Source organism: Ambystoma mexicanum, chromosome 9 (genome assembly GCF_040938575.1).
Source record: "Ambystoma mexicanum isolate Mex_15411 chromosome 9, UKY_AmexF1_1, whole genome shotgun sequence".
NCBI classification, from domain to species: Eukaryota; Metazoa; Chordata; class Amphibia; order Caudata; family Ambystomatidae; genus Ambystoma; species Ambystoma mexicanum.
The window spans coordinates 479,953,084-479,978,211 of NC_090931.1; the positions used below are offsets into that span (position 1 = coordinate 479,953,084).

Genomic DNA, 25,128 nt, shown 5'->3' on the forward strand with positions numbered 1-25,128 from the left:
GGCGGTCTGTTGGTCCGCTGAATGGTAGATGTAATATCCGGAGCTCAGGCCGCTGCGGTGAAGCTTATTGCCATGATTGCTTGCATCAACCTAGTCCCTGATCACCGCTCAGCACTGATTTGAGAAGACGGCCTTCCCCTTGCTCCAAGGAAGAACATCCTCCATGGGACTAACCGACTTCTTCTACGGCCGGACCCTTACGACCCCAGTGACCCGGGAATTCCGGAGGCAGAATTCTGTAAGTCCCCATTCCCATGGATCGGGATGGGGACAATGGAAACACTGGTTCTGTCTATGACGGAGCTGGTGTTTCCATTTGCGCCTGCAGGCGGGTGGGGTTACTCCCGCCAGGTCAGACTTGACGGGAGTGACACCTCCCGCCTGCAGGACTCTGATTCAGCCGGTCCGAAAAGAACGGTGGCAGCCTTTCTACCGCCTCTGTTCTTTCCGGACCGGCAGGGTTGTAATGAGGCCCATTGTCTTTAAGGCAGACATAAAATCTGACATAGAAACCTTTTTCTCCTGTAGTACGGCTGATGCTACTTCTAAGAGCACTAGATGGTAGGCATTTAAAGTTTACGTGAGGGGTATGGCAATATCAAGAGACGCTGGTGTTCTCAAAATGATTAGGAGGGACTTACAGGAGTGCGAGACCCGCCTGAAGGCCCTGGAGACTGAGAATGCTTGGTTACCGGATCCCACTATATTGGCATTAACGCGAACAGAGTTGGAACAGTTCAGTTCACATGCCCTACAACCGATAGCTGCCCGGAAATATGGTGAGGCGAGAGACAGGACACTAGCTAGGGTGGTAAAGGTGGAGTGTGGACCAGCCCACATTGACTGCGTCCTCGACACACAAGGGGTGACCAAATGGATAGACAGCACATCCTGGAGGTCTTCCTTAGTATCTATGAGTCATTATACACAGAGGGAGCACTACATGGGGATCAAGCGATACATTCCTTGCTCTATGGCATACCACTGTCCCACTGTCTGGGCACAGAGGCTAGGCACACCATAAATGCTGAGCTCACAATGAAGAAACTGATGGCATTGATCAGGGAGTTACCTGTAGGGAATACTAAAGACATGACAGTAAGTTATAACACTACAGCTTGTCGGTAGAATTCAGTGTGTTGATTATTGCCGGCAGGGCATTAACGTATACAAACACATGGAAGTATTATAAAATGGAAGCCTGCATGTTTTTAAAAAATAGGGTGTTGGAGCGTACTCCATTAGGAAATTAGATGTAACGTGTTTTATTTAATTTTCTCAAGGCATAGGTACGGTTTAAACATATTAAAGTGAACATCCCTCCCCCCCTTTGGATTCAAAAAGATGAAACGGTTCTCCCTGCAGTGTCAAATTGGAAGGCCACCTGTAGGTTTGAGTGCATTACTGTCATGCCCCGCGCTCTCCTGGGTTCTCCCCCTGTCATGCCCTGCGCTCCCCTGGTTTCTCCCCATGTCCGAGGCATAAGAGCTTGGCAATTGCCATGGAGATTGGGGCAACGTCAGCCACGACGAAAGCCCGGGACCACAACTCCCATCTGCTGTTGCATGCGGTGATGCGCTTGGAACGCTTTCACCATGCGTTCCACGCCTCACCCGGAAGCACAGCAGATATGGACATCCCTCTGTTGCCCGGTGCTCCTAATCCGTTGTTTGTTCGGCGTGGTGAAGCAGTGACTTTGAAGTGCCTTCTCGTTTCTACTTTTCCTGGACATTTGACCTGGTTATCCTGTTTTTGACTACGATTTGCCTTGTCCTTATCTGTGTTTGTCACTCTGTCCCTACGGATTGCCTCCCCTGGTTTCCACTGATGCTGACTACTCTTACTGGTACTGCCTTCGCTGAATCCGTTGTGCCTCTTTGCCTCACCCCACCATTGCTACCTTTGTGAACTGGCTTTTGAATACCTGAAGCGGATCTGCCACCATACAAATCTGCCCTCACTCCTCTCACATTCCGGGATGCTCTGCTGTTTTCCATGAGAGGGATCTTCTATTTTGTCCTTTCCATTCCATTGGCTGCCTACCTCACATCTCGGGACGCAGCGCTGTGTGTGTGAAGGAATTGATTTCGCTATGTTCTGTTCAGGTCTATGGACGCTCTGCTGGTTTATTCTTGGACCTTTCTGTCTCACTGTGGATTTCTGCCTCCCCTTTAGACTTGACGGATTACTTACTCAAAGACTTCCTCATTGCCCCCAGTTGCGCCCTCCTTCTGTCCGGGTCAGGGACCGCCCTTTTCCCTCCTTCATATTGGGACTCCTCCACGTTTCTTGGATCTGACTTGAAAACACCCCAGACTCTCTTGCTTCTGCAACCTGGTGCTCAGCTACAAGTAGGTTTACCTATCAACGGAAGAGGACGACAGGTAAGACTGTGGGGTTTTTGGGGCGTTTGGGTGTCCAGCGGGAAGTCGAGATAGAGCCTTACTTACCGTTCAATCTTGTGTTTTTTTTCCTCTTTAGCTCTGCTGTGTTCTCCTGCCTTTTTGCATGAGCCCTTGGCCTGGCCGGTTTCTGTACCCTGCAAGCCACGCTCTCGGGAAGAAAGTCTTTTTATCATCTGCAGGAGCGGACGGGTCTGGTGACGGTCCCACGCATGTCCTGACAGTCACCTTCAGTAAGCTTAGGATGTTACGGGGAAGTCCTGATCTTTCCGCAGTAAACCCCTACTCACACAGTCAAACACACTCGACAGGTCCATACATTCTAGAGATATCAGCACGTTATAGCTAGCGATATATTTGCTAGTTAGCTATGATAAGTTAAGAGTCTGTTCCATTGAACCTAGGCCTTCACAAAATCCTAATTGAATAGCAGACATCTGGTGATATCTTTGTCCAAATTCTAGAAAGCAAGTTTACTGAACAATTTCAAAGCTGCATCCAACAAAGTAACAAAATGGGTTTCCGTGGTCACCCTTTTTGAAGGTTGGAACCACAATAGAACATTTCAAGGGTTCATTAGTAGGGTTATACAAGTTCACATTAACAGCATTAAAGAAGCAAGCAGGTCACAAATCTGGGCCTTGGCTCTTATGATTTGGTGCACTTTTAAAAATAGTGATTTTCTCACTCTCATTGAAGATTAGATATAGGGTAGACTTATTCATGATGGTTATATCAGATTGAGCGGGTTCGTGGTAGTTTCTTTTGTCACCCCCCAAATTGTATACAGTGGAAACATGCTTAACCCAGTCCTGCTTTTGGGTGTTACAATTGAACCACCTACTGATTTGGGCTCTGTTATACCTTTCCGTCACCAGTCTCCAATATTTTGGGTAATCTCCTGCGCTGAGTGCCTGAATTGGTTAGCCAGTTATCATCCACAATGCAGTATTTCCCTGTCGAGTAGCTTTGTTATACTCCTGGCGTTTACTAATGATTTAATCAAGGTTCCTAGGGTGTTTCTTAAGAATGTTTAAAAGCTCCTCTTCGGCATCCCTACATTTCCTATCAAACCAAGAGGGTTCACTGAGCTTCCTATGACCTCAACAGGTAGTCTGCCAAAATAAAATTTGCCCACCGGCAAAAGAAACCAGTTAAAGCTTTGTATAGGATTAAAGCAATTACAACAACCTATCGTAATGGATATCGCCTGCACAGCATTTTGAATTTTCTCCTTACTAAAAGGAGCTCTAATGGTACTTTCCAACCAGATATCTTGAAGCATTATAATGTTGAGGGTTCAAAAAAGGACTTGAGAGTCACTCTCTAATCGTCCTAAAAGTGCGGCTATGTTCGACTACCAATGTTTATATTCATAGAGCTATCTTTGTGAGTATTCGTGTTACAAAGGCCTGTCGCTCCACCATTAAGTCAATCTTTTTGATCTAAGGTGCTAAGTATATCAAGCCAGTGTGAGGAGCCAAGAATGAGACTTGGACACAAGGGAGTCATGGTTTTGGTCAAACTCTTTTATTAAACTAAAAGGGGGTGGTGAAATGCCTCTCTGTCCCTACTCTTTGAGGTGTTTCCCTACCTAAAACCAAAACTAAGGGCATCAGAATGTCCAAAGCAAAACCGTGCTGTGTCCAAATAAACTAAACTCTAAAGTGAAAAGTCTAATGTCTGGCCTTGAGTGGTTCATAAATGTTCAAAAAGGAATATGCATAACTCCGACACAAAGGTTTCAACAGGATAGAGTTCCTTGTTCCAGAGGGTGGTACCCTTCCTCTGTATTTCTCTTCCTTGGTGCGTTATTCAACAATATCAGTTCCGTGGGTTTCTCTTGATTTAATGATATAACTGATATACAAAACAACTTGGCTCTCTGTCTTTGTCTTGTTGCGATACCTGGTGTACTCTCCTGCCAGGTTTTCACTCCTCTTACGATCAGCACATTCTTTTTAACGATCCTGATAAGTCTTTCTCAGGACCTCTTTAAGTCCTGCATTTCCTATACAATGTTCAAATTGTCCTTTGCTTGTGTACTTCCCTACCAGGGCTTTCTTAGATGCACACACTTGCAACTGGCTGGTATACTCTCCTGCCAGGGCTCCTCTTAGATGCACACATTTGCAACTGCCTGGTATACTCTCCTGCCAGGGCTTTCACATATAGGTATCTTTCTTACACCTTTAATTTGCCTGGTATACATCCCTGTCATGAGCTTTTCTCATGTGGGCTCTGCGCACCCCTCAACTGGATAGTGTCATGCTTTTCCTGATATTATATCTGCCTGGTATATTATCCTCCCAGGCTTTCTGTTACATGTGTTTTGCATACACTCATAAACTTGTAAGTCTTGTGTTTCTCTTCTGTTCTTACTTCTAAAAAATACTCAATCGCTCTTTCTCATACGCTTCTTCATTAATGCTCATTCGGTTTTGGCATGCCTGCCAATACACCCCAGTGTCCTCGCTTCTCTCGGATGGACTCATTGGCTCTGGCTGGCGTATTCTACTTCTGCCATAGCTAGCTGGTAATGGTTTGCGTTTCCCTCTCAGTTGCTGCATCTGTTTCTTGGCTTCTCTGCCTCTACCTCTCGTGGTCCCTGCTGGGCTCTTCTGCTTCTTGTCTGCTGGGCTCTTGTACGTGTGTCTTCAGGCTATGGTAAGGCAAAGGCTGCCTCCAAACACCTGTAAACGCCCAGGTGCCCTCCGTTGCCATCTGGCCTTCCTGTAGCGTGTTTCTCGTCGCGGTCTGCTTCCCTTTCTTTTCTGGTGCCCGGGCCAGTCAGCTCCACGTCTCTCTCACCAGCCTCACGTTCTGTCGGATCTCATCGAGAGGTGCAGCTTTCTCCCACCAGCAGCACACCTCAGTCAGCTGCTCCACTTTTTTAAATCTCCCGGTCACAGGTATGGGCTCTCAACAACTAGAGCTCAGACTTTGTTTCTGGCCTTGGTCAATCTGCATTACTCTGTTCATCTTCCTCGTTGCAGTTTTTTGGCAGTTATGGGAATAGAAGTCCATTCTTGTTGTTTTACAGGTAACATCTCGGTAATTGGTCTTTACAGGCAAGTCATCTGTGGGTGAATTGTTAGAGGTTGAGAAGGTGTTCTCTTTTAATTCTAGAGGTTAAGTCAGATCTTGAAGACTCACATACAGCTCTCGTTAGAAGGTCTTCAGCATCCTTCCTAGGTGGATGAGGGGAGGTGACACAGTGTGCTATTAAGACATTAGGCAGGGATGGGGTATCCTCAAAAGAAGAAGGGGTGTACCATGTCTCATCCGATGGTGCCATGATATTCTCGTGGAGGATGTCTCCCTCCATGTGATCCTCCCTCATATAGCTGCAATCAGGGTCGGGATCAGGAAGTGGCTGCTGTCCCCTGGCCACATGGGGTGAGGTCGGCGCCAGGAAAAGAGTGAGGACAGCATCAGATTCATCACATAGGTTAATGTGTGATAGCGACTCAGATTTAGGTGCATTCTGACAAGCATCTTGGAATGTGCAAAAGACTACCTTTTTGTTTTTCTTGCCCTTAGGTGTCTGAACAGTAGTGGAGGGTAAACATATCCTAGGAGAGCAACTCTATTTCTGGATCGCTGTGTGGGTTTAATATCTTCCAACAGAGCTAGAATTCGGCCAACCACAATAGAGTTTCTAAATGACAAGATAACACAATCACTTGCGGTCTTTTTTTTTTACTCTATATACCTATCCAATCAACTCTCCTAGCCATCATAGATTTGTCAGGTGATAACTTCCCTTTGGACAATTTATATGAATCTCTCAATGGAGAGATGTATTGATTAGACTATACAATCTTCTTTCTGGTGGCGTGCTAATACTGGGTCTTGTGTGAAAACAATTGTATAAGGTGTGTACTGAGAGGAAAGCTATGTATTTAGGGAGCTCGTGGCTGCGGTGAAGGGTGCACTGGCATGTGTGACTCCCTTGTAGGCTGCTTTTGTCTCATAACTTAGGTCTGCCAGTTCCAGAGATGTGTTCTGGTAACCGGGTAGGGGCAAGCAATGACATCCAGTCAGTTTAGTTGTTCTTCACTCACATTAGATCTTGGTGATTTCACAAGGGTTGCAGGATAAGTATTGCTGAACGGCGTCCTTCCCTTGGGCCTGTCCATGGAATTACTCCTTAGCAGTTGATCTCGTAGGTTTGAGTCCAAAGGGCGAGCTAGCTCGGTGCCGCCTTCCTGATGCCCTGAAGTTCTTATTGGCTATTTCTAATTAAAGGTGGGAAACCTCCTAAACTGCTGTCCTTGCTGATTACCGAGCATTTCACGTAGGCATGCTGAAGCATTTTTTGCAATAATGACTGAACGTGCAAACTGGCAAATTATTACCCATGCAGTGAAGCGCGAGTGCTTTGTTCTTTTCAAAAGTATTCTAGCCTGTCCATCTGGTTTTCTTTACTTTTTCAGGTTTGAGGTGGAAATTCAGAAAATCCAGGTCGGGAGCAATAATCCAGGTAACAGCATGTTCACTGAACAGATGCTAATGTGCGCCTTATATATAGCATACGATTCCAAAGACGGCCACCAGGTCACATGGCTACCCTCGGAAAACTGTGTCATGTAGTTCTTTAGTTTGGGCTATTCGGTGGTGCTTAGGCCACCTATACACTATTGCATTAGAGTACAGATAGGGAGAATTGGCATATGAGGAGGGACACACAGCTTGTAGGTGTTGTTTGGTAAATTGCCCGTCCATTGACTGCCCAGAGCCATGCTAATCCCTATGGCCATTCCCACTCAGTCCCTGCTCCTCCCTGTCGTGGGAACTCTTTCAGCTTGCGTTATTCAAGCCTTACCATCAAACTTTGCACTCGAAGTGCCTGCCAGTGTTTTTCAAAGCAGTCTTCTGAGAGTTAGACTTAATTGGAGCTGTAAAGCTGCAACTGGCTTAATAAAAATGTCTTCACCAGGTCTGCCTTCAGCCAATCGATTTATAAACTCTGTGCGTGTACTTCACTTAAGTCCTGTTAAAAACAAGCATTGGCAAATCCAACAGTTTTGGATTGTGTATAATTATTAGGCATTTGCCAGGCACTGCTATTCTATGCCCAGGTACTCGCACCATTTTGCACCTGCTATCATCAATGGCCAATTAATATCTCTATGGCATGCCTGGCAAGTCCTTTCCCAAAACTTTTGACATTGCCAATGCTTGTTTTGGGTTGGTTGCTGCATCCAAGTAGCAAAATCGCCTTTTACATTGGTTTAAGGGTCTTTGGAAACTATGCTGTCACCTTAAAGGGTCCAAAAAGTACTGAAGCACCCAGAAGGAGATGCTATGGGGCTTAGGGCCATTAACTTAGATATTGGGACTAGCGATGGGTGGCAGGGCTAGTGGTGCTGGCAGTCTGGGTCTTGGGTAGAGAGCCAATGCCGATTACAACACAAACTGACAAAGGAGCACATTTTTCTAGCCTAAATGATGCTTCAAACTTCAGGGCAGGACGGGTTTCATTAGAATAGCACGCTGACACATGAATCAGTACCCTATTACAATGATTCAATCCCTGCTCTGGCGCAGGAGTGTGGAGGTAATCATCTCAATAGGGTGCAGTAGTACCCTATTGTTAAGTGTGCCTGCTCCCGGGAGCACATTTAATTTCAAAAGGACGCCTTCTCCCACCACCAAAAAGAAAAATGTGGCACCCTCAAACCCCTTTCGCCTCCATTGACCAGGTGGGGGGGCACATTTTTCTTTTTCTGCCCGGGGTGCTGCCGCCACTAAGGCTGGCACTGCCAGGGCAGATGTACGTGTGGTGTGTGACTCCACAAGGGAATGGCTGAGTCCGTGTCTCATTTAGGCCTGCAGGCCCACACCATGAGAGCACAGGCATGCAGGCTATGATGCCGTGGGGCCCTCATGCCACCAATGTGGCTGGGTCTGCATGGTCTGGGTATGGCCTGCCCTGCCCCCACACACCACTGTTAACCTGTATTGGCCCAATCGTTTTCTCCTTCGCCAGAGGAATACCCCACTCACTCGTTATTTCTACAAACTTGTCCAGTGTTGCCTTGCACATGTCCGCACCTTTGGGGCCGACAAATAAAAAATCGTCTAGGTAATGCACCATCATGGACTCCCTCATCTCTTGTGCCACCGCCCATTGTAAAAATGAACTCACCCTCTCGAAATATGCGCATGAGATGGCACACCCCATTGGGAGGCATTTGTCGATGAAGAATTCCCCCTCCCAATGCATACATAGCCATTTTTGTGATCTGCTGTTGACTGGCAACAGGCGAAATGCCGATTTAATGTCTGCTTTCGCCATCCATGCCCCTTCCCCTGCTTTTCTGACCAATTCCACTGCCTCTTCGAAATTTGTATATGTTACTGTCGCTTCGCTCTGAGAGATGCCGTCGTTCACCGAGGCCCCCGGAGGGTAGGACAGGTGGTGTATCAACCTGTATTCCCCCTCCTCTTTTTTCAGCACCAGCCCTAGCGGGGAGCATAAGAATTCTTCGAATGGTAGGGCCATGAATGGGCCCTCCACCCTCACCAGTTCTACTCCCTTCCTGATCTTACTGGTCACTATCTCCCTGTTTTCGATTGCTGATTTTAGATTCCTAGGAATGTCTTGTGCTCCTTGTCCGGTGAACGGGATGTTAAAACCCTCTTTAAAGCCTTGCCTGATCTGTTCTGGCGCTTCTCGGTCGGGGTATTTTCAGAGCCACCTTTCCATCCTCTCGATCTTTACCGGCGTGGCCTCTTTCCTGCCCCAGTTTTCATTTCCGCGTCTCGTCTCTTCTGCCGCTTGGAGCTGTGGCCCTTGTGCACTTGGAGCTGCTGTGGTCACCCTTGCATCTCTCGCACTTGTGGCTGAATTTGCACCTCCATCCCCAGCTGCATGGTACTCCTTTTTCAAAGCTCCTGCATTGCCCTGGTTCCGCTCGAGCCGTGCCCGTGCTCCCACTGCCCCCACCCTGTGTTGTCGGGGGCAGGCTACTCTGCCATCCTCTCTGCGGCCCGTAATTTCTGCTCCGAAAGCTCTGTTCCCTATTCCTGTCATAGCTGGAGTCGTACCTTCTGCCGCTCGATCTATAATCTGTTTTGTAATCGTTCTGCCAGTACTGCCTTCTCTGCTGTCCCCCTGTGCTCCGCTCCTTGGAATACCATTTTTCTTTCAGCACATTAAAAATGTAGAGGTTAAAGTTTTCCTCGTCCCAGCCCATATCCGGAAAGCAGTCAATCTCCTTTCTGAACTCATGGTCGTACTCCAGCCATGCGTCCCCTCCAAACGCTGCGTGGACCTTCAGCACCCTCTGTTGATATGCCACTAACGCTACCCCGTCTTCTGGGAATTTTTGTAATATGATTGTCGACATTATGGTGAAGGCCGACATCCAATTATCAAAGTTCCTTACCACTGGCCCCTTTTTGAGCAAACTTTTTTCATCCTCTTTCATGTCTTCCACCGCTACGTTCATCCCCCTCTTTTGACAATCTAATAATGTAAATATATCGATCAACTCTTTTCTCCAAATCTTTTCCTTTACTTTGTCATTTATGTACCAGGCCATCGCTTTCATTGACTTGCCCTGTGCGTCTTTACCCATGGTTGGCCTGCCATATTTCGTCATGAGTGGTGCCTCATTTTCTACTGCTGCCACCGGTGGAGCTGTCCCCGGTGGTGTGGCCCCTGCCCCTATGTTTGGCCCTACCGTCACACCTTGCGGTGTCGCTACAATTGGCACTCCTTGGGGCACCGGGACTACTGGTGTCCCTTGTGGTGTCGGGACCGGGACTTCCTTGGGCTTATCTGGTGCTCCCTGTGGGGTAGGGACCGGGGCCTCTCTGGGTTCTACCCCTGCCCCCCCTACCCCACTCCGCTTTTCCTTGCTCACCACTCCTCTCCATTTTACCCAAGCCTTTAGGTGAACCCTTTTTTCGTCCTCACTGCTGGATTCTTCTGATGAATTTCCCAGCCACTCTTCCCTGCTTTCCTTCCCCCGTCTACTCTTCTTGTCGTTGGTTCTGGGCGACTTACCCGAAACCGTGACGCAATTTTTAAACATTTTTACTATTTTATTCCCAACATTATTATTCAGAGACCTTTCTTTTTATCTTTCTTCTTTCTCTTGGTCGTTGTCTCTGTCTGTTCCTCTGTTCCTTCTGATTCCGCTCTCCCCCTCTTCTGTCCTTGTGGCACTTCGTCTTCGCCTTCGCTGCTGCTGTGCTCGATGAACAGCAGGGGGGATGTTGCCTTCGCTCTTTCTTCTTTCTGCATTACTTCTAGCACCCATTGTGCTCCATACTCCTTCTCCGCCTTTCTTGCCCATTCTGAGAATTCTTGGGCCCTCTTCGCTCTTCCTTCCGCCATCCCTCTCGTCCGAATTCTGTCGGTTGCGCTTCCGTTTGGCAACTGCAAAGAGTATCCCTCTCTCTCCCTCCGGTGTTGTTTCGGTTGCCGCGGTAGTCTCAACGTCTAGAGATGTAGGCGCAGCTTCTAGAAGGGTAGAGAGCGCGTGAGCCCGCAAGAGCAAACGTTTTTCCTTTCCCTTCTCCAGGTACCAAGAGCCTACCCGAGAGAGGTGAGCTCTTACCTGGTTTGTGCCGCCTCTCCTTTTCCCAGGCTTACTTATACCCCCCCCGGCCTTTTGTTCCTTCCTGGGGGCGGCCGGGTTACCCCCTGACCTCTTGCTGTTATATTTCGCACCTTCCCAGGTGCCGTTTCCTGCCCTTCCTGGGCTTTTGTTTCTTGTGGCGCCATTCGGACGCCCCTCCCTACGCTTTCGCGCCGTTTTCCCCCCACCCCGCGCCTAAACTCCCAGCCCCTCTATCGTCCCGCATTTCATGCGGCCCGGGGCCTGGGTCAATGCCTCCCGCCCCTCCCTGGAGAGGAGAGTAGAAGCACCACCAACCGTCGAAAGGAGAGGGGAGAGTGGACGCCCCAGCACCCCGCCAACAGCTCCATCCCGGCAGCAGCCCTTAGTGAAGCAGGTGCTTGTGCGGCCAGGATGAAGGTAAGCTGGTGGCATCAGGCCAGTCCAAGGAAAATAATTGTGCACCGGAGCAAAGCGGTATCCGACCACGGGAAGAAAACCAACCACTGCTGAGTGCGCTACAGACTGCTGTGTGGTGCGAGGAGAATACTGCCTGTGACGCTCCTTGTCGGAGCCGGGAGATAATCCCCCGTAGTCCCGGGCCGGCAAGGCGGTGAGCGGCATCGCATCATCTCTGATGTCAGAGGTTTGTCAAGGAGGTGGGGAAAACACGTGCTGGCCACTCAAACTGGCACTGAAACTACTATTGTTAGGGAGAATTCTCTGTTAGGGCCAATTTCCCAAACCTAGTGAGTCCCCCAGCATCTTTGCTGGATTTTTGGGGTTTATTTTTTTCTCCTGCTAACAGTGAGACTCTTTTTCTCCCACTCTTAGACATGATTTGAGATATCCTTTGACTTTGTAATGTGTTTTATGGGCTATGGGGTCTTTTACTGCATAGGGTTTCATGTGTTTTTGGTAAGTGTGCTACACAGCACCCTCAGTGCAGTAACACAGGGGTCTCATAGTGACCCCCAAACATAGACTCCATACCCTGGGACTGACTACTGTCTCCCAGGGCATGTAAAGTCACCATTGACTTTACTAGTCTTAAATTGTGAACAGAACCAGTACAAACCATCATATTGTGGAAGTACTGGTAAGGGTAATTAGATTACCCCTGGGTCTGTTTTTCGAGGGGGCACTGTGCAGTCCCCCCTCATCGACTTTCTGGCTGGTGGCAGTGGTTACCACGCAAAATATTCCACCGGAATATTTCCTATGGGATTTTCCCATTCATTTTAAACGCACCACTTTTTTTTGGTGCAATATTAAAGATACCGCCGGGTTATTTATTTAATATTTATTCCCCGGTTGGGTCTTTTTGCCAGGACTCGGTTTTAAAATGACGTTTGTGTTCGCCTCTGTAACTCCAACCCAAGTTGAGCCCTTTGTTCCACTTTTTGGCGGGCTTCTACACAGAAGCCTCCAAAAGTGGTGCCACTCTGTCTGGGTCTACAGGATGTGTGGGAGGGGGGTTTAGGCACCCTGGACTGAGTTGCCTCGGCAACTCAAGTCGCACTCTTGTGTGATTGGCCCAGTGGTGAGCCGCTCGGCTCACTACTTAGCATGTTTGAGTGACAGCTAGGACTGATGAATAGGGGTTTTCTGCATAAAAGCAGGGCTTTGGGGACTGGAACTTCAGAAGTCGCCACAGGACCAAAGAATCCGAAGGGGGAGAAGCTGAGCCGACCTGCAACGACGACACCACCGGTGGAGCCCTGCTGAACCGTCTCACCACTTCCCAACGACAGAGAAGATCTTCATCCCGGAGAGTCTTCTTCCTCTGAACTGGTGGGGATAACCAGTTTGCCCTCTTTTTCGCCTTCCTGGATCGTCTCGTGGTCGAATCGCCCGTGCCAAGCACCCCGGCGGCCAGATAGCCACGCTTCACCACTACCGCGAATAAAAGGGTAGTACCTTTTAACCGGGAAACTCTGCGGCTGGTTTCTTCCCTGGCAGTGCAACGACCTCCAGCTTTCCTCCACGTCGAGATCTTCTCTTCCCCTGGACGAAGCACCGACTTGCACCCGCTGCCAGAAACAACTGCCCCCGCTGGAGCTTTCTCACCATTTCAGGTACTGTGTCCCTGGTCTCCCTTGCAACAGACTGTTCAAGGTGTCCCGTAAATCCTTGACTTTCTATCCTGGGGTGACTTGGGACCTACTAACTAACATTTCCTGAACTGATCCAACCCTTTTTGAACTATCTGCAACGACTCTTTAAAGTACTATTCAACTGTGTGATCTTGAACACATTCCGCCTTGCTCTCTCCAAGAGTGGGCCTGGCCTATGACTTTCTTGCTCCTCAGTAGACTCTGCCTTTTCGGACTTGCTCTGGTTCTCTTAAAGTGTTGGTATTGTGTATTTTCCTAATTCTGCATTTTTCCCTCACTTTTTAATTAACTTATTGGAGTGCCATCTAAGGTTAAGCGCTCACCTCTGTCTGCAAATAAGTGGTGTTTTAACTAAGACTTGTTCAATAAGTAATCAGGGACGTATATATATTGATAGTGACTGTGTTTGAACTTGCTTGCCATATTAGTGTTAGTGTATCTGCACAAGTGTGTTTTAAATAAATAATTATATACTTTGATACCAAAGCTCTGGTCAGTGTTTGCTTGTGCTACTGTATCTCTGTACCTATTTTGTATACTCCATATACTGCCTAACTCTTCCTGAGAGAAGTCTGGCTGCTCAGCCACAGCTACCAGGTAATTCTGGGTGGTACAGACTGCTACCAATTGGGTTTACTGCCAACACCTGTAGTCCTAAGCCTTTTGCAGTGGTCCCTAAGGGAACTGCACAGGTTTCTGCCTAACAACTATGCTCCGTGTCAGAGCAAGAGCTAACTAATAAACAGGCCATATTTACTCCCGCCCGGCACTGGAAAGAACAATGCTCCGTGTGGCGCTGCCCCTTGAAGGGACGCGCTCATGGCGGCGTGATGTTGCACGCCGCGGCGTGCAGTATAAATAAAAGGGGCGTTCCCGGCCGCGATAGTGCGACCGGGAAGCCCGAGCAGTACAGACGTGTGTGCGTGTGAGTCTGTGCTTGCTGGGGCCTTACGGGCATCGTGAGGGGGTTCAGGGCCAACCCCCGACAATGGGGACAAAGTGGGGATAATGCCTGGGCCCGGCGGTGATTGAAAATCATTTTTTTTTCCCTGAAACGGAATTCGAATTGCATTTCGTTTTATGCCGTAGGCTGTTCATCGACCACGCGGCTGACGGCCATTTTGAATTTCGGTCTGCCACACTGGTTAGGGGGAAGAGGAAGAAAGAGCAGTGACCCTTACCTGGAGCAGCATGAGAAGTTGCCCAGACACCCTGTCACCTGTGTCCGGCCACCCGACGTCCCACTGCCTGACCCTTCGGGACCAAGGAGGAGTGTAATGAGCAAGAGAAAGTTGTAGCTCTGCATGAGTGCTTGTGCACCCTCTGCTACCAGCAGACTCCTGCTAACAACTCCTGCCTGAGGCATCGTGGCTGAGAAGAGGGGGTGAATAACATGCCGTCACCCTATGCCCTGTCAACCTCAAGAGGCATGACTGCCTGGGGGAGCCAGAGTGTGGCACAGCCTAGACGCCCTGCTATCTGCGTGCATGCCCCAACATCAAGTGACTGAGCCTAAACGTGGCTCAGCCCAGACGCCCTGCTATCCGCGTCTTGCTGCTTGCCCCAACGTCCAGGAACAAGCCGATGTGGCTCCTGGTGATCCTAGCTGTGGCTAATAAAAGGAGCCAATGCATGCCGTGTGAGCATGGGACTGCAGGCCATGATGCCGTCGGGGCCTCATGCCAGCAAGGTGGCTAGCAGTCCGCATCGCATGAGTAAGGCCCGCCCTTTCCCCACATAAGACTGGCTGCCCCCGGCAAACCCCCGAAGCACTGGGCCTCCAGGGTGCTGATGTCCATAGCACCCATGGGGCCGGCTTGATGCTCAATAGTTGGACCCCATAACAGTACGCTCAGGTTAGAAAAGAAAGCCAGCAGCACCTTCACCTTTATGACAGGTCAAGTCGGTCAGATAGCACAGTGAGTAGAGCGCTCGCTTTGTCTTCCGTGCCGAGCCTGCTGACGCAGGTTCGAATCCCGGCAGGGCCAAACTCAGCCTTTCATCCTTCCGAGGTCGATAAATGAGCACCACACACCCTGGGAAATAAGCAGCGTTCAGATGCCTGAGGGTTCGTAGCGCTATATAAATGCACAAACAAACAAAGCCGAGCTAGTATGAATAATGACAGTGAAAGACCCTGCTGCAGCAACCTTGAAAAGCTGCTGCTGAGAGAATTTGGAGCTAGTAAACTGTCCCTACATTTTATCGCTGAGCAAGCTCATAGGGTGATTGCTGTGCCGCCTGTCGCCGGGACATTGTTGAGAGCTCCGATTTAGAAAATCCTTTAATTCTGCCTTTAGGAGGGGCGTTTGAGACATTCTACGACAGCTCCAGCAATGTAAATTCAGCGCTATGCAGGTGAGATCTTCTCGCATTATATGCAAGTGGTGCAGAAAGCAAGGAATTCCTTCCGATCTGTCAAACAAGTTTTGCAATTTTTGAACGTCAAGTATATTCTACTCCTACCGGGAAAACTGAAGAACATTATTATGGAACATACTGACTTTTAGAATGGCCAGAAGAAGCAAAGGATTGCATGGTGAACCATAAACTCAGTGGCTCTATGAATCGGAGGCCCAACAATATGGACACAATGAAGCAACAACACCGGTCACAGAGCCGTAGTGCCTCGGAACAATGGTTGTGAGTTAGGCTGGATCGTGAGCTTGAAAGTGACACAATTATGAATGGAGATGGGGAGAGTAAGATAGAGAATGTGGAGGTTGAGCTGAGTGGTCTCTAGCACTGGATTTCTCGGGGTCTGTGACACATAAGAGGGTTCACTTAGATCTGCTCATCCATAGCTTGATAAACTGCTTATGATTTTCCCTTTATCAGCAGATGAGATTACACCTGCGGTGGACTAGCCTCCAGGTAACTCCTGGTGGGCCTCTGCACGATGGGCCTCTTTTGTGTGGTTACTTTTTCCACATATTCTTATAGGATAGGGGTTGGGCTTGCTAACACTGGATAATATGGGGCCACTTTGAAAAACATTTCCACGATCTCTTTTGGTTGCCTGTCCACCCCTGGCTTACACAGACAGATTAAATGGAATACTGACTTTTGTTACATGCCAAAGTTTCAGTATGTGGGTCTTGCATGGGATCAATGGTCACCTAACCTTGGGGATCACTCAGTCAGGAGGAATTATCCAGCTGGGATCATAGCTAAAATAGATTGTAAACAGCTAGAGGGTGGAAGTATTATGATATACTAAGCAGTGGCAAAACAATTGGAAGGTTGTGAAGCATCTTATAAAAGGGTTCTTGATAAATGATAAATGGGGGAGTTGAGGTATGAGAATAAAGTGGTTGAGAGTAGGTACTCTACTGTTGTTAACCCTGAGTTCCCTCCAGTGCTTCTAGTGCAGCTTCCTGCCCCTTTCTCACAGGGAGAATAAGATAATGATGATGAAGATGGCATGCCTGTGTATGCAACCCAAGTGCACAAGACTTCCTGGCAACTGTATTTTTGAGGCCTTCACTGGGACAACTACTTTCCACGATGTCAGAAGCTGAGCCAAATGAAGAAGACGCGTGCGGTGCAGCAGCTTTTTGCTGACCTGGGCCCTTTGATATGAATGATCAGCAAGCCCTAGGACCTCTCTGGGAGAAATGGGTATGGAGATGCGTAAGCCCCACAAGAGCTGTAGAGGGTAAGTGGTGACCTCAAATTATACTGTAAATGCTTGGGATGTGTTAATCAGGGCGGTAGCCAGGGTACCATTGAATATTAGACATAACAGGCAGATGGGATGGTATGTGTGTATAGGAAGTTAAATGGCAGTGAAATATACTTGTTGAACACCTATGCACCAAATACGGCAGATGCTGTTTTTATGCAGGGTTTGTTGAATTATTAAATGGATATGTAGGACGAGAGACATTTTAACACTATTCTAAACTCAGGAATTGATAGATTCCTACCGGGGGGAGAACCTTCCTTGCATGGGACTCTACTGCTTACCTTGATGATGGCTGATTATGTCCTGATAGATTTATGGAGTTCCTGCCACTCTGTCATAAAATGCACGCAATAATTGATTTTGTATTAATAAATGAGCTAGCCGTATCTGGGTTAACTGGAATCGAATCCCGAAGCATAGTGTTGTCTGATCATTTATTTATGTATGTATTTATTGTGCATTTGTTAGGCGCTTATACAATAAGTCAATTCTCTTTCAAAGTGCCCACAGGACAACAGGGAGGGAACATGGGATTGAAAACAGTGAATACAGTGGAAGGGAAGATAAAGATGAACGTACTATGCCTTTGAGTATTCAGAACGTGCAAGTGCAGCGTGAACAGGGGAGGTGTGTGTGGGGGTAGTGCTGGAATGTCTGTGCTCGTGGATGAGCAGCATGCTCGTGGGTGAGCAGCAGATTAAGTGCATAGTATGGTAAGTGCTATGTGGCATGGAGCCGCATTGGGTAGATAGTACAAGCCTACAGGATGAAGGCCGGTGGGTGCCAAGGCAAGTGCTGCAAGGTAGGCAGAGACAGGAGTGATTTTGTGTGGGAGACCAGGACCCCGAAGGATGCGTAAGGGCCCTGGTCACCAACCACAGCGATAGTGAGATCAGCAGAGGAGGGAAGGAGGAGGTGAAGAGGAAAGTCTTGAGGAGCTTCTGGAATTTGAGGAAGTCCTGCCCAAGACGAAGAGGAAGGGGGAGGCTGTTCCATGAGAGGGCACTAGCTGAGGAAAGTGATCGGCCTCCGGCCCTCTGTTTAGCAAAATGCTCTACACACAGAGAGATGGTGCCAGAGGAACAAAGCGTTCTAGAGGGAGAGTATTTAGTAAGAGAAAGAATGAGGCAGATGTCGGCGGAGTGTTTTTTGGCTGAGCGCATTAAGAGAAGCCAGGTGAAGGAGGTCTTCGCCTGTGAAGGTTTTCATTTACCATGCAGATTTGGTTTGGAGATTAATTTAGCCAGACAAGCAATTCCCAATTGGAGGCTCAATATAGGCCTGTTTGGGGATGTTGTGACCTGGCTGGCAACAAGAGAGGCACTAATGGAATTCTTGGCCCATAATTGGAAGTAGGGGCAAATCCCTTTTGTTGTATGGGTGACACTGAATGTGTCTCCTGCAGGGACCCCTGGCCGGCGCACTCGACTGCAGTGGCTTCCAGGCCGAGAAACTATAAATTTCCCTTGTGAGTGGCGCCGGTGGTAAATCGTAGGAGAAGGGAGTGAAACGCAGCACCAGCTTGCCTGCAGGATCCTGAAGCCGTTGTGGAAACCTGGCACGGCCTGGCGGGAGGAACGCTCACCCAGAGCGGAGCACAACTGCAGGATCGGGAGGCGGTGGTGTGGAGAGCAGACCCACCACCCGGCAAGAGCGCAACAGCGGCCCTGCCTGACGAGGAAGAGGATTGACACTGACTGGGGAGAAAGCCATGTAGTGGGGCTGTAAGACTCCCCAGCATCGACTACCACGGTGCGGAGACCGACTGCGCTGGGACTGGACCGCAAGCGGGTGAGCAGCAAGAGGGAGAGCAGGCCCATAGCTCAGCCCGTAGACCTGGTCTGGGGGGAAGGAGACAGCAGGGACTTTCAGGCCATAGAGGAAGCCTGCCTCTACACATGGCATCCCGAGTTGTGCAGACCCTTGCAGTGGATACATGGCGGCAGAGTCTTAGCACACTGCACTTGGAAGGGCACGGCCCCCACCGACACACCGGATCCCCTGAGGGGACACAATCTTCTTTGGTATCAGAGGCAAGCACAGCAACTCCCGAGCGCAGGGTCCCCAGCAGACCAACCATCACGACGAAGCTCCCGGAGTGGTGCAGAACCACCCGAACAACAATCTTGACCACGACAGCCAGAGCCTGTGCAACAGATCAATATCCACCACCCAGCAGAACGTCCTCGGCAGGGCACCTTTGAGTGCAGCTGGGGTTCTCCGGGGGGGCCGAAGCCTACTGGTCACAATGTCCAAATGTCAGAAGGCAGGTAAACAGTAAGCCACGGTAAAAATTGAGATTCTAGCTAGGCCCTCAACATCGTAGACATGCCCCCCAGATGAGATGTTGCGGTCCTCGCTGCTGGACCCAAATGGAGCATTGGGCGACATCAAAGCAATGCTGGACCCAGTGCAAGCAAGCATTCAATCGTTTGATGGAAAGATGGACACTTTGACATGCAAAGTCGACCACATGCAAGTGCGCCTAGACAAGCATGGGGACTGGACGGATGAGGTAGAGGGTTGAGTGTGGAGGATGAGACCAACGCCACCAACCGAAATTTAGTCACGATCAAACGGGCAATAAACAAACTGACAGATAGGCAGGATGACCTGGAATCCTGATCTAAGTGCAACAATCTACGAATTGTCTGGGTGACTGAGGGGGCTGATCAGCGGAATATGGATGGTGGAAAATCTGGTGAAGGACCTCCTGGGCGACACTGAATTTTCAGTTGTGTTTATAGTGGAAAGAGTGCACAGGATTCCGAGTGGCAGGAAGCCAGTACCGCGAGCACCCGCCCGCCCGTTGATCGCCCGATTACTCATCTACCGCGACAGGGACCTGACTCTGTGCAAGGCTAGGGAAAAAGGCCCCTTGACATACCTGGGTGCACAAATTTGGTTGTTTGCGGATTTATCGGACAAAGTGCAGTCCTCCAGGAAGAGGTTTATAGACATTAAAAGGAGACTGAGGGCCTGTGACATGAAGTATGCTACGCTCTTGCTGCCAAACTCGGGTAGGAACACGAGGGGAGAGCGCTGTTTTTCCACAACCCAAAGGAAGCGCATGCATTTCTTGAGACTTTACCTAGAGAGCCGCGCCATAAAGGCAACAATGACTGAGGGGGAAGCCGTTTTGTACTATTGAGGGGGAGTGCCTCCAGCACACTTGATCATGGAATTAACCCTCTGCGGAGGAGTCAAGCGGCTAGATGATAGCTGAGCTATAATCCAGCTTTGCGGATTACCCAGTGGTCGGGCCTTAGTGTGCCCCCATGCGTAAGCTACGGTGTTATATGTTAACTTGGGGCGAGGATGGGAACTGACAGGTTGGGGTTGCTGGTTGGGGTCGGTAAGTTATGGGGGTTAGTATGGTTACTGTTAAGGGTGTACAGTGGAAAGAGGATTTCTCAGCCTCATAGAAGAGGGGTGCGTAACAGCGCCACGTGCCCTAAGAGCGTCTTACTACACGGTGGATATGCGCTATGGGAAAATCTATGGTCAAGTCACTTAAAAGCATGACATGGAATGTGAGGGGGCTGTACTGTCCATCCAAATTCCATAAAGTCCTCTTATATATGCAAAGACACCAGGTGGAGGTAGCTTTCCTCCAGGAGACTTACCTCGCTCCTCATGGTTAATCGAAATTTGGGCAAAACTGGGGATGCCATCGCTACTTCTCGTCATACTCTTCATACTCTAGAGGGGTGTGTATCCTCCTTCACAACTCGGTGGGGTTCCGCCATATAGCCACAGTGAAAGATCAAGAGGGGAGGGGCCTAAAAATACAGGGCACTGTGCATGGTCCACTGTATACGCTGACTAACTACTATGGCCCCAATCAGGATTAGGTGGAGCCACTAGAGTGGATTAACCACCAACTTGAAGGGTTGCCGCCTGGGGAAATTATATGGGCCGGGGATTTTAATGCGGTCATGAAACAGGACCAGGACCGCACCAGGGAGGGCCCCCACCCCATACTGAAGATGACATGTAAACTACAAGATATGTGCTGGGGGTGGGAGGTCGTAGGCGTTTGGAGACTTTGAAATTAAGGGAAGGCAGAGTATACGTTCTACTCCTCTGCTCACAACTCTGCATCCCGACTGGATTATTTCTTGGTCTCCCACACATTCGCAAGCACAGTTTCTGATGTGTCCATCCTGGTACGTATGCTGTCAAACCATGCCCCGGTATTGATGACTACTTAACTGCACGATCAGTTCAAGAACGAGGGGTTAGGAGGAACTAGCAAAGGTCATAGACACCTTTTCCTAATTGAATGAAGGGACAGTGGGGGGTCACACGTGACATTGTGGGAAAGCTTTAAATGCATAATAAGGGGAGAGTGTATTTCGAATGAGGCTGGGATTCTGAAGCAAATTTGTAAACAACTCAGACACCGAAACCCATCTGCAAGGGCTACAAGCCAGAGGTACCACACTATCACTAAATGAGCAAACGGGCAAAACAGCACTTAAAATGATTCAGGGACCTGGCACATAGGGAGGATGAAGTTCCTTGCAGGGAAGGCTGCGGTGCAGCTTTATGGGGAAGGACAGCACCCAACTAGGTTGCTGGCTAGAGACACTAAAGTGGATAGGCCTAAAGACCGGATCCTATCTATAAGAAATGATTGAGGGGAAGAAAAGTTTGCAGAGTCTGAAATAGTCCAGGAATTCTATAAATGTTACAGTGAGTTCTGTTCTTCTCAACCACGGGTTTCCCAGTCAGAGGTGGATAACTAATGGACCACATTGCATTTATATTACTGTACAGATGAGGAAAGGGGGTGGCTAGACCGCCCCTTGTCAGTGGTGGAGGGGCTAGTGGCCATAAGTAACTCAGTAAGGCCGGTATTCTCCTCATTCCCTAGTAATCCAGAAACAGCCTGTTAGGCAGAAACCTGTGCAGTTCCCTTAGGGACCACTGCAAAAGATTTAAGACTACAGGTTTTTGGCAGTAAACCCACTTGGTAGCAGTCTGTACCACACAGATTCACTTGGTAGGTGTGGCTGAGCAGTCAGACTTCCCTCAAGAAGAGTTAGGCAGTATGCAGAGTATACACAATAGGTACAGAGACACAGTAGCACAAACAAACACTGACCAGAGCTTTGGTGTAAAAGTATATCATTATTTATTTAAAAACACACTTGTGATTTACACTAGCAAAAACGAGATAAGTAAATTCAGCACACAGTCACTATCATATATATATACAACCCTATTCACTTATTAGACAAGTCTTAGTGAGAAACACCACTTATTTTCAGACAGAGGTGAGCGCTTAACATAAGATGACACTCTAATAAGTTGTAAAGAAAGGGAGGGAAAAAGGCAGGGTTAAGGTAGCACACAAGTTTCAATACTTTTACCAAGAACCACAGTAAGGCAGGATAGGCAGAGTTCTACTGGAGAGCAAGGAAGTCAATTGCAAGGCCCACTCTTGGAGAGAGCAAGCACAAGGGGTCCAGGTTCACACAGTGGGGTTATGCCCAAAGAGTCTTGCAGATAGTTTGCACAAAAAGTATGAAATTCAAGCCAGGAAAAGTTAGCTAGGTCGTCCCAGGCTAGCCCAGGTTAGAAAGTCGAGGCTTTACTGTCACCCCGAACGATCTGTCGCAAGGGAAGCCAGGTGGGACACAGTACCTTAAGTGTGAAGGGAGCTCCAGCGGGGGAAGTTGTTCCTGGCAGCAGGTACAAGTCGGTGTTTCGTCCAGAGGAAGAAGAGGTCTCGCCGTGGAGGAAAGATGAAGGTCGTTGCACTGCCAGGGAAGAAACCAGCCACGGAGTCCTCCGGTTAAAAGGTACTACCCTTCTCTTCGCAGCAGTGGTAAACCGTGGTATTCCGGTTGCCGGGGTGCTTGGCACGGGCAAGGCCACGAGATGCTCCAGGAAGGTGAAAAGAAGGCAAAACTGGTTATCCCCACCAGTCAAAGGAAGAAGACTCTCCGGACTGGAGATCTCCTCTGTCGTCGGGAAAAGTGGTGAGACGGTTCAGCAGGGCTCCACCGGTGGTGTCGTCGTTGCAGGTTGGCTCAGCTTCTCCCTCCTCGGATTCTTAGGTCCTGTGGCGACTTCTGAAGTTCCAGTCCCCAAAGCCCTACTTTTATGCAGCACACCCCCATTCACTCAGCCTAGCTGTCAATCAAACATGCTAAGTGGTGAGCCGGCCGGCTCACCACTTGGGCCAATCACAAAAGAGTGCAACTTGAGTTACCAAGGTAACTCAGTCCAGGGTGCCTAAACCCCCTCCTACAGCCCCTGTGTACCCAGACAGAGGGGCACCACTTTTGGAGGCTTCTGTGGAGAAGCCCACCAAAAAGTGGAACAAAGGGCTCGACTTGGGTTGGAGTCACAGAAGAGAACACAAACGCCATTTTAGAATCGAGTTCTGGCAGAAAATACCAACCGGTGAATTAATATTAAATAAATAAACCAGCGGTCTGTTCGATGCTATAAGAATTAAATAATTAAAGTTGGTAGCCTCGAATAATGGGAAAATCCCATAGAGATATATTTGCGGTCGAATATAAAAAGTAGTATCCACTGCCACCAGCCAAAACTCGATCAGGGGGGACGGAGACGTGCCCCCTCGAACAACAGACCCCGGGGCAATCGAATTGCCCTGACCAGTACGTCCTCAATATGATGGTTTGTACTGGTTTCTGTTCATAATTCATGACTAGCAAAGCCAATGGTGACTTTACATGCCATGGGAGACAGTAGTCAGTCCCAGGGTATGGAGTCTATGTTGGGGGGGTCGCTACGACACCCCCTGGGATACGGCACGGAGGGTGCTGGGTAACCCACATCAAAAAAACACATGAGACCCTATGGAGTAAAAGACCCCATAGCCCATAAAACACATGGAAAGTTAAAGGAACACCTCAAATCATGTCTAAGGGCCTCATTACACGTTGTGCGCTAAAAACCGCAAATTAGCTGCATGGCGCTATTAACGTGTCCGCCCTCGCAAGAGGACGCTAATGGCGTACTATTACGAGTACGCGGACACGAGCATAGCGCCATGCCGTTAATGACCCTACCGCCATGCCCCTAAAGTCCCCAAAAAGTCATTTACCGCCTCCCACGAAAGTGCAGATAGCACCTCCGCCCTCGCGCCATTAGCGGTCACCGCTATTAGCGGTGACTGTTAAATTGCGGAACCGGAAATAGCGTCATCGCACAGGAATGGGAAAGAGCACGGCGGCCATCTTTAAAAACACAATCCATTGCCATCCTCTGCACCCTGGACCTGTTTTGAGTTGGGAGCTGTGCAAATTCATCTGGGACACCTGCATCATGCCCAAGGCTTTGAAGAAAACCAGTGACAGGCAGCGCAAGGAAAAATATACCAATGAGGAATTGGTCATGTTAACACAGACCCTTGCAGAGCATGCAGAGGTAGTCTTTGCAAATGACATGCGCCGGCCAACCTTGCTGAAGAAAAAAGCCATCTGGGAGGAGGTAGCTCTCAAAGTCAGTGCTGTGGGCACCAGCATGCGCACTGTGCGCGAATGCAAGAAGAGGTGGGACGACCTCAGGCTGCGGGTGAGGGGCATCCTGGCTGAGAACCACCGCATTGCCAGTGCCGGTGGAGATGGCTCACCAATCCGGATGAAGGAATGGGAGGAGACATGCGCAAACATGATTGCCGTTGAATCCATTGAGGGAGTGGGCAGCATGGAGATCGGCGTGGGTATCACTTCAGATGGAGGTGAGTGTACACATGACAGGATGCGGTGTGAATGTACTGTTACCCCCATATGTGAGCAAAGACTCCTCTCATGCATGGACACACATCCACACATGCATCCATCCCTCACCATGTCAGTGTCAGACCCAAACACACACACATGCACACATCACCAGAGACAAGTCCCAAACATAACCATGCATGGATGAGGCACTGAACTGGCACATCACCTGCATCCACAACCACTGAGTCCCAGTGGCCACAACTGCATCATTCATGTAATCTTCATTAAGTAAATTGAATCGCAACCAATGACATCCCCCTTCTCGTCCCTGACAGGCTCACATACAGATGGGGAGGATGCCGCTGATGCATCAAAGGCACCAGCTACATGCAAGAGGCCAAGGGCACAGGAGCCGGAGGATACCCCAACAGCATCCAGGGGCAAGGGGGGAAGGCCACACCTGACGAGTAGGAAACATCGTCATAGTGCCACTGCCAGGGCAGTAGTAGCTGCACCACCAACTGCGGCCCCACCACCGGAGGTGAACCCACTGGCACCAATGCCAGCCACCGGGGGCCCACCATCAGCTGCGGCTAGCTCCGCTGGTGAGGCAGCCGCCACTGCCCCCTATCCGATCCG

General features: G+C 49.2%; 1 long non-coding RNA gene across 1 annotated transcript in view; it reads left to right on the forward strand.

The window, feature by feature from the left end:
* The window catches only part of LOC138488208 (uncharacterized), a 214,374-nt gene that overhangs the window by 118,084 nt on the left and 71,162 nt on the right, over positions 1-25,128 (forward strand). The window contains exon 2 of the long non-coding RNA XR_011274608.1: positions 6,842-6,888. This is a non-coding gene — a long non-coding RNA (uncharacterized lncRNA). The remainder of the gene's footprint in view (positions 1-6,841; positions 6,889-25,128) is intronic.